Here is a 15,138-nt window from a genome sequence, read left to right as displayed (position 1 = left end):
GGACACTGCAGTGCTGTGAATCCACTGCTGAGGTGCCTAAAGTTCAGCTTTTAACTTGAGGCAAATTCGGTCTCCAGCAACAATACCAGACATGTAGATTTAATAGTATGAACTCAGCTCTTTCTCACACTGACTATCTTATTCCACTCAGAGGAGTGAACTATGATACAGAATAACCAGTTTATTCCAGACAGCTGTAACTATTTGGTGCTAGGGTTGAAGGGATCCTCAGTCCCAACTGGAGGACATAATATCCTTTACCAGTGGAAGTTTTGGGCGGTTACTCTGAGTAGGGCTGTGACCCAAAGGCAAGACATGTGGGTAACTGATAAGCTGCTGACTAAAACAGTCACCTGACCAGCAGCAGCTTACCAACAACACGTGAAGCCTTTAGTTCACAGCCCATAGATGTGCAGCTTGACAGTGTCTGCTTACAGGCTTGGTTTCTGGGCTGTCCAGGATCTCCCATCTGGAAGGTGACTCTCCAACTGAAACACAAGCTATCTGTCAAGCTGCACTCATGGCATCACTCATCCTGACAGCGGGCATTCTGCTTCAACTCTCTGGCAACAGAATTTGCCAGAATCATTTGCATTTTCTGCTTCTGTATGGCAACTTAAATACACAGGTCTGCTAGAACATTTATTGGACTCGTTAAAGCAGTCACTAGGCAGGAGTAATGCTCTGCTTAGGAAAAGCATTGTTTCAAACACTCATATCAGTTTAGCACTGGTGTATTGAGCCAAGTGACAATCATTGCAGTCTATTCCAAGTAAACCACACTGTTGAATGGAAGCTGTTTAGAAAGGCTGACAAGGTGCTGCAAGCTGAAGGACCAGCAGCTCTAACAGAATACTTCCCAGACAAGTTAAACCTTCTCTAATGGGAACAACTGCACAAGGCTATGCCATTGTCAGCACAGTTTTGATGAATCTGATGCCTACAGCTGGAATAGGTCACAGCACGGGATTCTGCAGCTACTACAGGTAACGGCAATGGAGTGACCCTTGCAAAACTAATACAGCACAAACAGTTCTTCACATTACCAGTTACTCTGCAAGCTGCTAAAGCTTCCCCCTCCACCACATGACAGCCCCATCACTTCCACAGCAGCTCTCCTGGCAGATCAGCTGGAAAGCCCCATTTGAACTCAAGTAGCTTTGCCTCTGCTCAGCACGGTTTTACCCTCACCATCACCTCCCAGTCAGTTTGAAGTGCAAGCAAAGCCTGGTTTTATCTCAAGTATGACACCACTGCATGTGCGCTGTTGCTCAACACACACTGCTTGACCACTTGATGCAACAATCTCAGGGTGGCTTCTACTGTTAGGAGTAACAGTAGAGGGACAGACTGCTCCTTAAGCTCAAAAAGAATAGCCAGCTGTAGCTTCTTGCTGTGAGCTATGTGAAAAGATTTCACTGCTTTTGTCTAACACATGTAGAGGTGCCCACATACTGTGGGCAAAACTGGTGTCCTGGGTTCAGCTGCGACAGGGAATTGAAGCTTGAGGTCATGAGGTGTTCAACTAAGAACAACAGAAGCACATCACAGGCAGAGTTTGCCGATTAAGCTGGGCAGGATCAAGTGTTACTGTGTAAAGAAACTGTTTATCTCTCAAACTGGTGTCTGTTGAAAGTGCAGAACTCTTACATGCAACTGTATTTACAACTGCAGGCATCACCTAGCAGCTAGTAGGTCATGTCAGCCATCAGCTTCCCACCTAGACATTTCTAAGATGCCTCTCAAAGCTTAAGCATCTTTTCCAAGCTACTCAGTTGGCAACACAATTTGACTTCAAGAAGGTTTTTGAACAATAGATGCGGTTTCACTGGTGAAATACTCTGCAGGTACCATCCAATGTTGGTGTTCTCATAGCTTTTAGAAATAATCCACTTAAAACAAGTTTATACAGGGACAGAGGCAGAGTCCACACATTCCAGCCTTAGCACACAAGCAGAGCAATATTCAATTACCATGATCTAACTTTCTAGCTGTCAGTGAATCCAGGACTGCACTGAGTTTAAGGGTAATTAACCTCTGAGGTCACAGCCTTGTGAGATGGGTCCAAATTCAGCCTGCTCTAAGCTCCTCAGAGCCTGTATTTCCACATGGCAGAATAAAGGCAGTTGCTTCAGAAAGCTCCTCAAATTGGCTACACATTCGCTTCAGTTTTAAGTGTAGATCACACACTTAGACCTATCAGTACATGTATTATTTCAGCCACAATTACACCATGCTTCACTGGAAGCCATGTAAACATTCCACTGGTGCTGCCCCACCAAAAAGGCACATGAACAAAGTCACACTTCACGAATTTTGTTGTAACATGACACAGAACGAGCAGCAAGTTCACCAGCTAGGTCAGTCTTCCAACCACCTTCTCACCACTAACCAAGGACACCTCCAGCAGAAGACACCCTCTCCCTTGTCAGCTTAGGGCAATACATGTGTATTTAAACCAGACTGAATTGCTAAGACACACTTCAGCTTTGAGGGAGAGGACTGCTTTTGATTGCAAGAAGTCCCTTAAGCATCCAAACAAGATCATGTCAGCACATACTGCTCATTCCTTTCGCAAACTCCCAGAAAGCAACAGGTTCCCACAGGAGCTATCACACATTACACAAGAGTTATCTACAGAACCATACGTTTTCAGTTTTACTGAAGATGCCTTGGTCATACATAAGTCAGTGCAAGAACTGCTATCATTTACTCAGCATGACACAAGCCAACACATGTAAACTGGCCTCTGATATTACAAACAGCTGACTAAAATAGAAGTTGTTCCACTGATCCCATCCATTACATCACTGAAATTGTTAGTTTGTCATGAAAACTCCCTTAAATACCCAATTTAATCTCATTAATACAGGAATGAAGCTCTCACTTCCAAGAGAGCAGCTGCCACTACCTTTGACAGACATGGGAACTCCTAGATGTTTTTTGATGCCTCAGAGACTACTGGATGCAGTTTTAGAAGCTTAAGGTAGTGTAAGCTTTCAAACTTACAGTAAAAACACTTCTGGAAGCATTTATAGCCTGAGTGTCAGCTCAACACCTTGAAATCTCTTATCTGAAGCCCCTTTCCTTATATATGAAGGGAAAAAATTAGGCCTGTTGAATATTTCATCAATCCAGTATAATCATTAAACAAACCAAGCGAGGAAGACATTATCTTTTGCAGTACTGGTGTAGGGGAAGAAGGCACACACAAACTATGTCAGTGCAATCGCATCAGCAACCACTTCTGCCAGATATTTACAAAAAAGCCTGACTTCTAGGAGGAAACAAAAAGCATTCACCAGCTCTTTCTTTGAGCTCAAGTGCCTGGTCAAGCCATATTTCATTAAATATTTTAGTAGCACTGTGATCAAGGCAGTGGAAGATGACGCAGGTCATACTGGAGCCGTTTTTACAGAGCAGTAAAGATACATAATGGAACAGTGCAATTTCTTCTGATGAATGCTCATAATGCTGCAGTTACCTGTCTGTGCTCTGCGCTTACAACGCTGTAGGCTCACTTCTCGTAACATCTCTCCTTTCCTGAAGGAGAAATCACCTCCTCTGTCCAACATTCAACATGCTGCAATATCTTCCCTATCCTTTTCCATTTGTAATTCGTTGCACTAGCCAAGCTGTAGCAACACTGATTCACCCAGTGCCAAGTCAGAGCCTTGGCTAGATCTTTTCCTCCCCTCCTTTCCTCTATACATAGAGAACACTGGAGGCCAATCACTACAATATAAAATTGCCCCCCCAGGGAGAGTATTTTTCAAGGTCAAACAGTTTCAGAACCTGCTAAAGGCGCTAAATTAGGGCATCTTAGAGTGGCAAATCACTCATAACATGACCTCAAGGAAAACTGCAGCTTTCATGTGAGATTTAAGAGTTAAGTGCCAAGTAATGTCTTCCCCCAGTACTCCCCCACCATATCAGGGCAGGCATGGTGAGACTCAACTGTTTTATGGTAAAACATTAAGATCAGGTTACAGATTAAGTGTGGAATTATTCAAATGGCAGGCTACTGAAGTTTACTAGTCTGAAAAACTACACCAATTTCCATCTTTGGTCCCTTTGTCCAGTGGTCTTCCAGCAAACTCACCACCCAACAGAAACCCAAAGGGGCACTCAGCCACCTACTTCTCACACCACCTTCACCTCATTAGGACTCACTACCCCAGACACCCCAACCTAGCCTCTCCAAGCCCACCTTACTCAGCTCACCATTCATTCCTCAGCACTTTCCCCTCCTCTCCGGTCCCCCATCTCCTTCCCCCCCAAAGCTCCTCAGCCCTTTCCCATTTTCTCCTCTCCGGCCCCCCATCTCCTCCCCCCCAAAGCTTCTCAGCCCTTTCCCATTTTCTCCTCTCTGGCCCCCCATCTCCTTCCCCCCCAAAGCTCCTCAGCCCCTTCCCATTTTCTCCTCTCTGCCCCCCCATCTCCTTCCCCCCCAAAGCTCCTCAGCCCCTTCCCATTTTCTCTTCTCCGGTCCCCCATCTCTTTCCCTCCCAAAGCTCCTCAGCCCCTTCCTCACCTTCAGTCCCACCTGCACCTCTCCCTCGCCCCTAGACCCTTCCCCACCTGCACCGGCCCCTCCTCGCCTCTCCCAGCCCCTCAGCCCACAGCCCCCCAACCGCTCCTTACCTCCGACCCCCGCCCCCTCCATGCACCCCTCACAGCTCAGCCGCCCCCCCCCCCCCCAGAGACCCAGCCACCCCGGGAGACCCCCCGCCCGCCGACCCCCTTACCTGCCCCCGGGTCTCCCCCTGCACCCGGGACCTGCTCCGTGCGGCGGGGGAGGCGGCGGTGCCGGGGAGGGTGGGGGGAGGGGAAGGAGGAGGGAGGGGACAGGTCACTCACGGCGGCACGAGCGCGGCGGAGGACACCGGGCACCGGCGGCCGCTTTATACCGGGCTCCTCGGAAACCGTCTCCCGCTTCCGCTTCCGCCCCCTCCCCGCGCCGGGGGTCATGAATATGCAGCGAGGGGGCGTGGCCAGAGGGGGGGACGCAGGGGGGGCGTTGCTAGGGCGACGGGCGGGCGGGCTACGGGGGCGACGGGGCATCGCGCCAGGGGCGGGGGGCGCGGGCGGCGCCGGCACCTGAGGGGAGCCGCTGGCGGGTCAGGTGCAGCGGCCGGTCCCGCTGCCCGGGGCGGGGGGTTCCTGGCCGGGAAGGGAGCCCGCTGAGTCGCCGAGAAGCAACCTGGAGGCGGTTGGAGGCTGTCACCTGATCCTCCCCTCCGACACAGCGAGCGTTTTGCACGGGAGCTCGGTGGCGACATGGCGCAGAGCCGCTCTCCCCTGGCCGGAAAAAAGTTGTGGCAAGTGCAGCTCCAAACGAGCAACTTGGAAAGCGCAGGAGCGGACGCCCTTCGCTACCTGAGATACTGCTACCACTTCAGCCCCAAATTGTCGAAATTTTTCTTCATCGTGAGGAAAACCAACGTTTTTTTCCTCAGCTGTGGCCAGACGTGAGGTGCCATCTTGCCTCCCCACCTTGTCTCTGCTGCTCTAAGCCCGCTGAAGGCTGCGAGCCTCCTCTCCACGAGTCCAGCTAACGGGATCCTGGGGTGCATTAGGAGGAGTGTGGCCAGTGGGTCAAGGGAGGTTCTCCTCCCCCTCTGCTCTGCCCTAGTGAGGCCCCATCTGCAGTACTGTGTCCAGTTCTGGGCTCCCCACTTCAAGAAAGATGAGGAACTACTGGAGAGAGTCCAGCGGAGGGCTATGAGGATGATGAGGGGACTGGAGCATCTCTGCTATGAGAAAAGGCTGAGGGAGCTGGGCTTGTTTGGACTGAAGAAGAGAAGGCTGAGAGGGGACCTTATAAATGCTTATAAATATCTGAAGGGTGGGTGTCAGGAGGATGGGGCCAGACTCTTTTCAGTGGTGCCCAGTGACAGGACAAGGCGCAATGGGCACAACCTGAAGCAGAGGAAGTTCCAGCTGAACATAAGGAAGAACTTCTTCACTCTGAGGGTGACGGAGCACTGGAACAGGCTGCCCAGGGAGGTTGTGGATTCTCCTTCTCTGGAGATATTCAAGACCCACCTGGACGCGGTCCTGTGCAGCCTGCTGTAGGTGACCCTGCTTTGGCAGGGGGATTGGACTAGATGACGCATAGAGGTCCCTTCCAACCCTACCATTCTGTGATTCTGTGATTCTGTGAATTCGCATTCATCATCACGTCTGCATTCCTCATCATGTCTACGATATACAGCGCTCAATATACAACGCACAGCGACCCCCAGGAAATGAAAACTCTTCAGTCCTGATTGCAGCCATCGTCTTGCTGCATTGCACCCCCTGCGAACTTGCCATGAAAGACTACTTTTTTTTAGCACAGGCATGTGGTTTTTTATTCCAAATTACCAAAATCTCTTAGCCTTAATTGTGCTGACTGCATTGAGCAGGGTAGCGTAATACTTAATTTTCAGTACTTACATAAACTGAGGATCCATAAAGTAGTGTGCGAGTGGCATGTAAAAACGCACGTTACTTTGCATAATTGTTTTGTGTTTCTTGACACGCCATTAAGTGTACATTCCAAAACAATTTTTTTATTGTAAACTTCTTTCTCTGCAGCTCATGAATAAATAAACCACGAAGCATACCAGACTTAAGAAAAAGGAAAACCACAGAAGGCAAAATGGAAGAACTATACATGTCTACGCACTATTAAAAAGCAATATGAATCTTGAGTGGAACAAAAATGCTGCCACTGCAAGCTCTAAAGAAACAGAAGAACTGACATTAATCTTTTATTCTAGAATGCTGTTATCAATATGTATTTATTTTTAGGCTAATTCAGAGCAAAAACTGAAAAGTGGGCATGACCACAGTCGTGCACAACTCACTAAATAACCGTTGTCTGGTGAGGATGCTGGAAGTCTATTCAAAGAAGGATCATTTTTTTGACATACTACTGCTGTTTATAAATACCGTACCAACATTGCTAGCTTTTTGGAAAAAAAATGTAAAATAATTCTCTTGATTAGTCAAATGGTGAAGATAAAGCAACCATACTGATGACAGCCCAGTGTAACACCTACTCTTGACAGTAAAACAACGTCCATTGTATCACAGCTGAATGTGTGTAGTATAGCTTAAGAAAACGTTGAAGTTTATTCCATAAAAGAAACAAAATATATTTATAGTAGTAGAAAAGTCTAATGACTCATGGTAAGAGAAAAGACTTAAGTGACCTTAGTGGAAATTGCATGAGACCATAACACAACTGAAAATACCGAGAAGGGATTTCAAGATGTGGGCGTAGTTACAACTTCTAAAATGTCCTTCTTGTTACCCACAAATTTGCGGCAGCCTGGGCTGCCTGGTAGTTTGACACCTGGCTTTAAAATAGCTGAAAACCCCCCTTTATTTTTTGTCCTTTTCTTGCCTGCTGTTGTGGCGAAGCGTGGTTCTCATCTTGCCCCAACATTTCAGACCTGTTCCAGCAACGTCCAGACATGTCCAGACGTGTCCAGGTATTTCTCCATTGTATTTCCTCGTGTTATTTTCACTTGAGAGTTGTTAACTGTCAGCCCTTAGCTGAACCAAGAGTCAGAAAGGGTAATTTTCCATAAAACAAACATTTTAGTTTAGAAAAGTCCAATTTTTTATAACGAGAGTGAGGGAGTGGGAAAAAAAAAAAACCCCAAGGAAGAAGACCAACCTTTTCCCTCTGAGGTTCTTACTCAACTCCAAATATTTAATCTATAATAAATAAACGCATCCTCAACTCTTGGCAGGGGAGAAATGAGTGTCAGTCAGGAGACTGATGGGCTGTCCAGACGTGTGCTGTGTTTGCCCGGGAGAGGAGCTGCTGTTTGTGGAACTGGGAGAAAATCCCCTAAACCGTGGTTGGAGACGTGCTCTCCTTCCAGGCGTTTGTAAGGGTCTACCTTTAGCGGGTGCCTGCTCAGCACGGTGGTGTTTGCAAGTCGTGTTCCTCGTGCATCCCTTGGCAATGTGTAGCGAGTTGAGGCACTTCAGCGAGAGCTTTCCCTGAAGAAAGCCTCCAGAAGTCGCCTTAAAATCTCCCTATGATGCTTGTTATGCATGTCTCCGTTTTGTGAGTCATGTAGCTGGAGAAACCCCCAAGGTGCTGATCCCTCACTTGTCCTTGCTTCCACTGGTTTGTCTGGACAAGGGCTTTTGAAAAAAATGTCTACGGGACCTCTGAACACTGGAGAGCAATATCCTGCTTTAAAAGCCTTGCCCTCTCTCTTGGCGTTGGAAATTGGAGCAAGGGGTCTTCCCTATTTAATGAGCTACATCAATTAACCAGACGGCAGGATCATCAACAAGCTGCCGTGAGTTCTCTCTACTCTGTTTCACAGGTACTTGGCTTATAAAATTGTTATGAAAATTTACCATCCAGCCAAGCCAAACAAACAACACCCCCAATATGATTTCACATGCCAAGAGAAATAACTTGCCGCGGGCAAAGCGGGTGAAGGAATTTTACGAGCCTGCGTCTGATCCTCCCTCTCCCCTCCTTCAGACAGTTAAAGAAATGTGTGTAGGATGAAAGGGGTAAGGGAGCAGAGGACAGCTGCTTAGGAATTAATGAAATATTTGAGCATTATCATGTGATAATGGATTTAGCTGACTGTTTGCCAGTGTTCAGATCTAGTGTGAATTGCTTTATATGAAACGCGGGGATTCCTCGATTATCCAAACCTCATGAAACTGCTGCTGCTCCTAAATCCTTTGAAAGTTGTGACTTGAAAAAAACGGTAATTCTTCATCTGGATGGACAAAAGCCCGCGGGATTGTTTTGACTTGCTTGCAGACTTAATGACGTTTGACGCAGCCAACTCTTAGAGATGTCTCCTAATGGGGAGTGGCCATGGGTTTGGGAAGCCTGAGGCTAGGCTTGAAGCACATCTGAGCACCCAGAAGCCCAGGTGAGGTCTCCCAACCAAGACACTTGTAAACAGGACATGAAAAATCAATCTCAACTTTTACATGTTTGGCTTGTGACTTATCCCCAGGGTATCTCTCACAAAGGGTGAGATATCTGATGGGAAACCAGTGCTTTGGGCTTGAAGCTGCTGTTTATCCCTCTTCCCACCCTCCCCCAACATATGCTGTCATGAAGCTGCAACTTTAATGGCTGTGTAAAACGGTCTGTGTCCCCTGACGCTTCCCCCCTGCCAAAAAGCCATTGGGATGCTTCTGGTTCCTGCCTATCAGACGAGGGCTGCAGACCTGCAGCAAGCCAACCAAAGACATTTCATCCGGACGCAGACAAGTCTTGAGAAGGTCTCGTGGACAGCAGGATACTGGTGGAAGTCTGTGACTGGGACCCAGACAGGCAGATTTTCTGGTCGGTTTAGGTTGCCTCTGGTAGCCAAAACTGGCTTTGAGTTCTGAAAGCCAAACGCCTGCAGACGGGACCTGCAGGTGTAGAGCGTGACCCAGCCCTTTGCCCTGTCTCGTGCCCAGAGTTTACCCATCTGGAGCCAGTTGGCTCGTGTCATTTGGCTTTCAGAATTCAATTTGGCTACGGGTGGTATGGAAATAATGGATGGTATGGAAAATAAACGGCTCGTGGTGGAGACTGGAACTGATAGCAGGTATGTTGGCAAGGTGCTAATACAGATTCATAAGGTGTGTTTGCTGCTGCTGCCACTTGTGAGGTCTCATCATGAGTTCAAGAAGAATGGGAGTTCCCTATCTTTATTTTCCTGGTTTGCACAGCTAAAAAGTGTTGTTAACGGCTGCAAAAATTAACCCGCCTCTTGAATTTACGCGGTCTGTAATTATCTTCACAATAAAACTGCGAGGAATTAAGCTCCAGTGCTGTTTATGGTTGACAAGGGATGACTTGACAGGCCTTCAAGAGCAGTGGCTTTCAGTTCCCACTTCAGCACCAAGAGCAGTTAAAATGCTGCTAGACGGCCTTTGAGAACTGCAGGGCTTGTTCAGCCCAGTCACTTCTTCCTTTGCAATGGAGACCAGAACCTCTTTTTTTAATGCTATTTACTCTTTCTGTTTCTCTCCACTTGGGCAATGAGCTGAGATCCGTCAGTTTTCCTCCTGAGCTGCCTCATATTAAACCATGACTATGATGTTTATGAGGTTTCCACTGCTGCACAGGAATATTTGTACTTTGGTCTCCCTATTTTTACTCAAAGCCAAATTGAAAAACAGATATATTTTCATCCTATTGGATTTGCAGAGAACCAAACCCCTGCAGCAAAGCCTGAAGTACAGGAGGCTGTTGAAGTCGGAGAGGATTTTCAAGTGACTTCATTCACATTAGCCTTACCCTCGTGACAGCTGGCCAGAATTATTGCCAGTTTACACTGGTGAACACAGAGAAAAGACCAGTTACTTTTCTGGCTGCACAGGCTCCTGCAGCCTGCCGGAAAGCCAACTTTACTGAAGTTTCACCTGAGGGATCTTGGTTCCTTAATGCTTTCTCCTAACACAACCTTCCATGGATTAATTTATGGATGATAGCCAGTTGGGCTAGTCCAGCGCAGAATAAAATACTGTATTTTATCCGGTCACAACACAAATGCTTTGTCTATAGCTGTAGACATTAAAACATGACCTCTAGTTAACTGAGCATTTATCCCCATTCACCCTGCCTTCTTGTTTTGCAGCCTTTTAGCTACAGCTGGATTCAAACCATGCAGGTGTTACTGAGCACGTCTGTTTTGATTTCCCAGGAGGGACCTGAAGCCTCTGTAGCCTTGCTGGAGGACTCGCTTTACTCTTTGCTCTGCTAAGGCCTGTTACAACCACGTGTTGCGATTTATCTCATCTCTCCCCTTGCCTAATCGGTCACACACCTCACTGGTGTTTGCAATATCCCGGGTCCCAGCATAGACAGGATTGCAAATTGTTTAGCTCTGCGTCATGAAAACTGCGTCTGCAAAACACCAGCCGCGTTGTCTGTATTTTTGGAGAATCCTAGGAAACAAGCGAGAAGGAGCTACACCTAAGCTACTGACTTCTGCAGCTATGACTCAGTGTTAGCAGAGGTCCACGAGCAGTCGCAAAAATGGACGCTGTTGTGCTGAGTGTGTTCAGAGTTTTTTACGTTCCCCTGAAAACATGAGTAACGCTCACCTGGGTGATGGAAGAGCAGGTTGGAGTGGCATTGGTTGGCAATGGGATGGAAAATTAGTATGTAAAGAGCCTAGTGATTGAGATAATAAAAACAATGTTAAGAGTCTTAGGCGAAGCCAAGTTTTGTAGCCCTCGAGCCTTTAATTGTGAAATTGTTGGCTCTCGTTTTGTTTCTGAAATAGAAATTTATTTAAATGACTTAAGCAACCCAAGTTTCAAGAATAACCCCGAGCAGACTCTTGTTGTAGTTGTGACCGCGAAACTGAAATGAATTGGGTGAATACTTTTTATTCTAATTGCTTGGATTTCCAAACACAACCAAACAACTGCAGACCCTGAAGTGTTTCATATGAAAGTAATTTTAAACTTTGAGGGAAAAATAAAATGCATTTGCAAAGTCCGAAGTTGTTTGGAGCGGAAATTAAAATCCCCAGCAAAATACTGAGAGTTTTTTAAGGTTGTTTTAATCACTTCCCCTGCCTAAAACTTCAGTGAAAACTAACAAATTCACAGTATTTGGAATTGAAACAGTTGTGTTCGACATTTTTTTCTCTTTTCCTAGAACTTGATATCACCCCAGTCATCAATTTTCAAGGAGTGTTTGATTTGGGGAAGTCACAGAATCACAGAATCACAGAATCACAGAATAGTAGGGGTTGGAAGGGACCTCTGTGGGTCATCTAGTCCAACCCCCCTGCCGAAGCAGGGTCACCTACAGCAGGCTGCACAGGACCTTGTCCAGGCGGGTCTTGAATATCTCCAGAGAAGGAGAATCCACAACCTCCCTGGGCAGCCTGTTCCAGTGCTCTGTCACCCTCAGAGGGAAGAAGTTCTTCCTCATGTTCAGACGGAACTTCCTGTGCCTCAGTTTGTGCCCATTGCCCCTTGTCCTGTCACTGGGCACCACTGAAAAGAGCTTGGCCCCATCCTCCTGACACCCACCCTTCAGATATTTGTAGGCATTTATAAGGTCCCCTCGCAGCCTTCTCTTCTTCAGGCTTAACAAGCCCAGTTCCCTCAACCTCTCCTCGTAGGGGAGATGCTCCAGTCCCCTCACCATCCTTGTAGCCCTCCGCTGGACTCTCTCCAGTAGCTCTTCAGCTTTCTTGAACTGGGGAGCCCAGAACTGGACACAGTACTCCAGATGAGGCCTCACCAGGGCAGTGTAGAGGGGAAGGAGAACCTCCCTCGTCCTACTGGCCACACTCTTCTTGATGCACCCCAGGATCCCATTGGCTTTCTTGGCAGCCAGGGCACACTGCTGGCTCATGGTTAACCTGTCGTCCACTAGGACACCCAGGTCCCTCTCCGCAGAGCTGCTCTCCAGCAGGTCCACCCCAAGCCTGTACTGATGCATGAGGTTGTTCCTCCCCAGGTGCAGGACCCTGCACTTGCCCTTGTTGAACCTCATCAGGTTCCTCTCTGCCCAACTTTCCAGCCTCTCCAGGTCACGCTGAATGGCAGCACAGCCTTCTGGTGTATCTACCACACCTCCCAGTTTGGTGTCGTCAGCAAACTTGCTGAGGGTACATTCTAACTCTTCATCCAGGTCGTTGATGAAGTCTCTCTACCTGAAGCATAGAGTGGGTAATGCACTCTGCTGTTCTTGGGGTCTAGTTTCACTTCTCAGCTAAAATGATTTAAAAGCTTTTCCTTTTCCTGTGCTGATTGTATACGCTTAAGATGAGACGGTTCATGTAGCTGATTTGGTGGTGGGAAACCCTAAAAAAAGGAATAATTTTCTGCTGGATAAACCACGTGCATTGACTCACGCGACAGTCCCAAACCATGTTTCAGCTTGCGGAGGCTCGCAGATAGTGGTCAGGCCCTTTCCCATGATATTGTGTCTCCCAGGATAAGTCACCCTCCAGTTCTCATTTCTGACTCCTATAAAACCAGCTGCACTTTCCAGTGTCTTCTCAAGCAATTTCATCGTCTTCCTCAAACACTTCCCAGATCTTCCCAGAGCTACCACACAGCCCGCTGGAGGGGGACCCGGAGGTGGCACTGCTCTTTTGTAGATGTGCCTGTGCGAACACTGTGTGAACAGCAAAGAAACCAGGAAGGTAACAGAGACGTACTTTCCCGCTGCTCTTCTTCCTCGGGCAATCCTATCACAGAATCACACAGAATCACAGAATGTTCGGGGTTGGAAGGGACCTCTGTGGGTCATCTAGTCCAACCCCCCTGCCGAAGCAGGGTCACCTACAGCAGGCTGCACAGGACCTTGGCCAGGCAGGTCTTGAATATCTCCAGAGAAGGAGACTCCACAACCTCCCTGGGCAGCCTGTTCCAGGGCTCCGTCACCCTCAGAGGGAAGAAGTTCTTCCTGATGTTCACCTGGAACTTCCTCTGCTTCAGTTTGTGCCCATTGCCCCTTGTCCTGTCACTGGGCACCACTGAAAAGAGTTTGGCCCCATCCTCCTGACACCCACCCTTCAGATATTTGTAAGTATATATTAGGTCCCCTCTCAGCCTTCTCTTCTTCAGGCTGAACAAGCCCAGCTCCCTCAGCCTCTCCTCGTAGGAGAGATGCTCCAGTCCCCTCATCATCCTCGTAGCCCTCGTAGCACCTATCAGTTCAGCAGCTTCTTTCTTCATTTGTAAGGAGAGCCTGGCGACTAAGCTCCTAGCTGAAGTACCTCAAAGACCCCGGGCTGCTTTGATAGGACCAAAAAGCTGATTTTTTTTTTCTCCTGTTATTAGTGAATAAAACGCAGCAGGGAATATTTTCTGAATATGTCGGAATAGGAATAAAGATCCTTTCTCTTTAAATGGGTTTTGGCCGGTTTTTATGGACTGGCAATGCATTTATGCTGGGTGCAGACAGATGCTCTCTGTAAGCTCGTCTTAGCGCTCACCTGGGCCAGAGCACAGAAAGAAGCTCAGAAGGCGACCATTTGACTGGAGATTATTTCCAACCTCGAGAGCAGACTTGAGAGGTTACAGCTTAAGATAAAGAAGTTAATAAAACTGAGAGCAGAGAGAGTTCCTAGCAATGAGGTTACTTGGAAGGTTTAACAAGCTCCCCAGGGAAGCACTGTGGCTGTGGAGAACTTTGAGAAGAGACCAGGAGAAAGGTTTTTGAGGAGTTTGGATTTTTCCTGTCAAGTAATCAGTTGCATTTTTGAAAAAAAAAAAAAGCTTTCCCCAGTCCTAATTAAACAAGAACTGGCCTGAATGGATTGCTCCAAGTTTGAACGAAGTAATTTTTTTCCAGCTGGCAAAAGTTTCATGTATTTTCCTCACTCTTTTTTTTTCCCTTCTAGTGGTTTTGGTCAGACCAGAGGCATATGTTGCAGAATCTGCCAGAGAAAATGTTTTCACAATTGGTATTATCTTAAATGCTTTTCAAAAATTGCCAGTCAGTGCCCTTGGAGACAGAAATCCTCTCTTCAAGGATACAACAGGTACAGAGCAGACACCAACCACCTCCCGTTTTTTCTTATCATCTATCAGACCCGGAATGGAGACCCGCTGGTGCTGACTCCACAGTTTGCTTGGTCTTTCTCCTCCCTGCTGAGATGCCCAACAAGCCCATGATGTTGTCTTTAGAGGTTTACTTTTCTACCCCTCATGTTCTCCACAACCTCCCAGTGTGGTCTGGTGAGGCTGTGGTTGAAGAGTGGCTGGAGAAGTTCAGAGGAGTATTCAGGGACCATGGGGCACCAAAGTGAGCTGAAATTTATTCAGTTTTCTCCTAATAGATAGTCCTGGAAATCATCTGTCAGATGGCCTGGTCCTTTCGTGTTGATCTTCAGTCACCCTGCTGCAGAAACTCTTCCTCTATTGGGAGGGGTGAGTGTGTTTTGTAGAGGATATCTGCTTTGTATCATTCTTTCTGGCTTGTTTTGACCTTCACTTCCCAGAAACGAGAGGTACTGCTGTACTGTTCCCCTTTTACTGCCTTCCCCCTGCCCTGCTCTGCTCACTGCTAACCCAGTATCCCCCAAAACCATTTCTTCTTACAGGTCTGTGCCTTGCTGTTGACTGCAAACTTCAACCTCTTTTCCTCTAGTTTAAGCAGATACAAGGTCTCCCCACCACGTGGAT

The 15,138-nt window shown here is 47.5% G+C and overlaps 1 protein-coding gene across 4 annotated transcripts in view; it reads right to left on the bottom strand.

Annotated features, from left to right (window-relative positions):
* SLC45A4 (solute carrier family 45 member 4) overlaps positions 1-15,138 on the bottom strand; it is an 89,681-nt gene that overhangs the window by 59,836 nt on the left and 14,707 nt on the right. Inside the window, exon 1 of one of the 4 annotated variants that reach the window (XM_075415492.1) lies at positions 4,861-4,927. The exons of 2 other annotated variants lie outside the window; for them this stretch is intronic. The gene's annotated coding sequence lies outside the window, so the exon portion shown is untranslated. One more of the 4 variants, XM_075415490.1, reaches the window with a different exon arrangement.

The sequence above is a fragment of the Opisthocomus hoazin genome, chromosome 3, assembly GCF_030867145.1.
Source record: "Opisthocomus hoazin isolate bOpiHoa1 chromosome 3, bOpiHoa1.hap1, whole genome shotgun sequence".
Classification (NCBI taxonomy): domain Eukaryota; kingdom Metazoa; phylum Chordata; class Aves; order Opisthocomiformes; family Opisthocomidae; genus Opisthocomus; species Opisthocomus hoazin.
The sequence above is the reverse complement of the archived record's forward strand: the minus strand, read 5'-3'. Positions and strand labels throughout refer to the sequence as shown.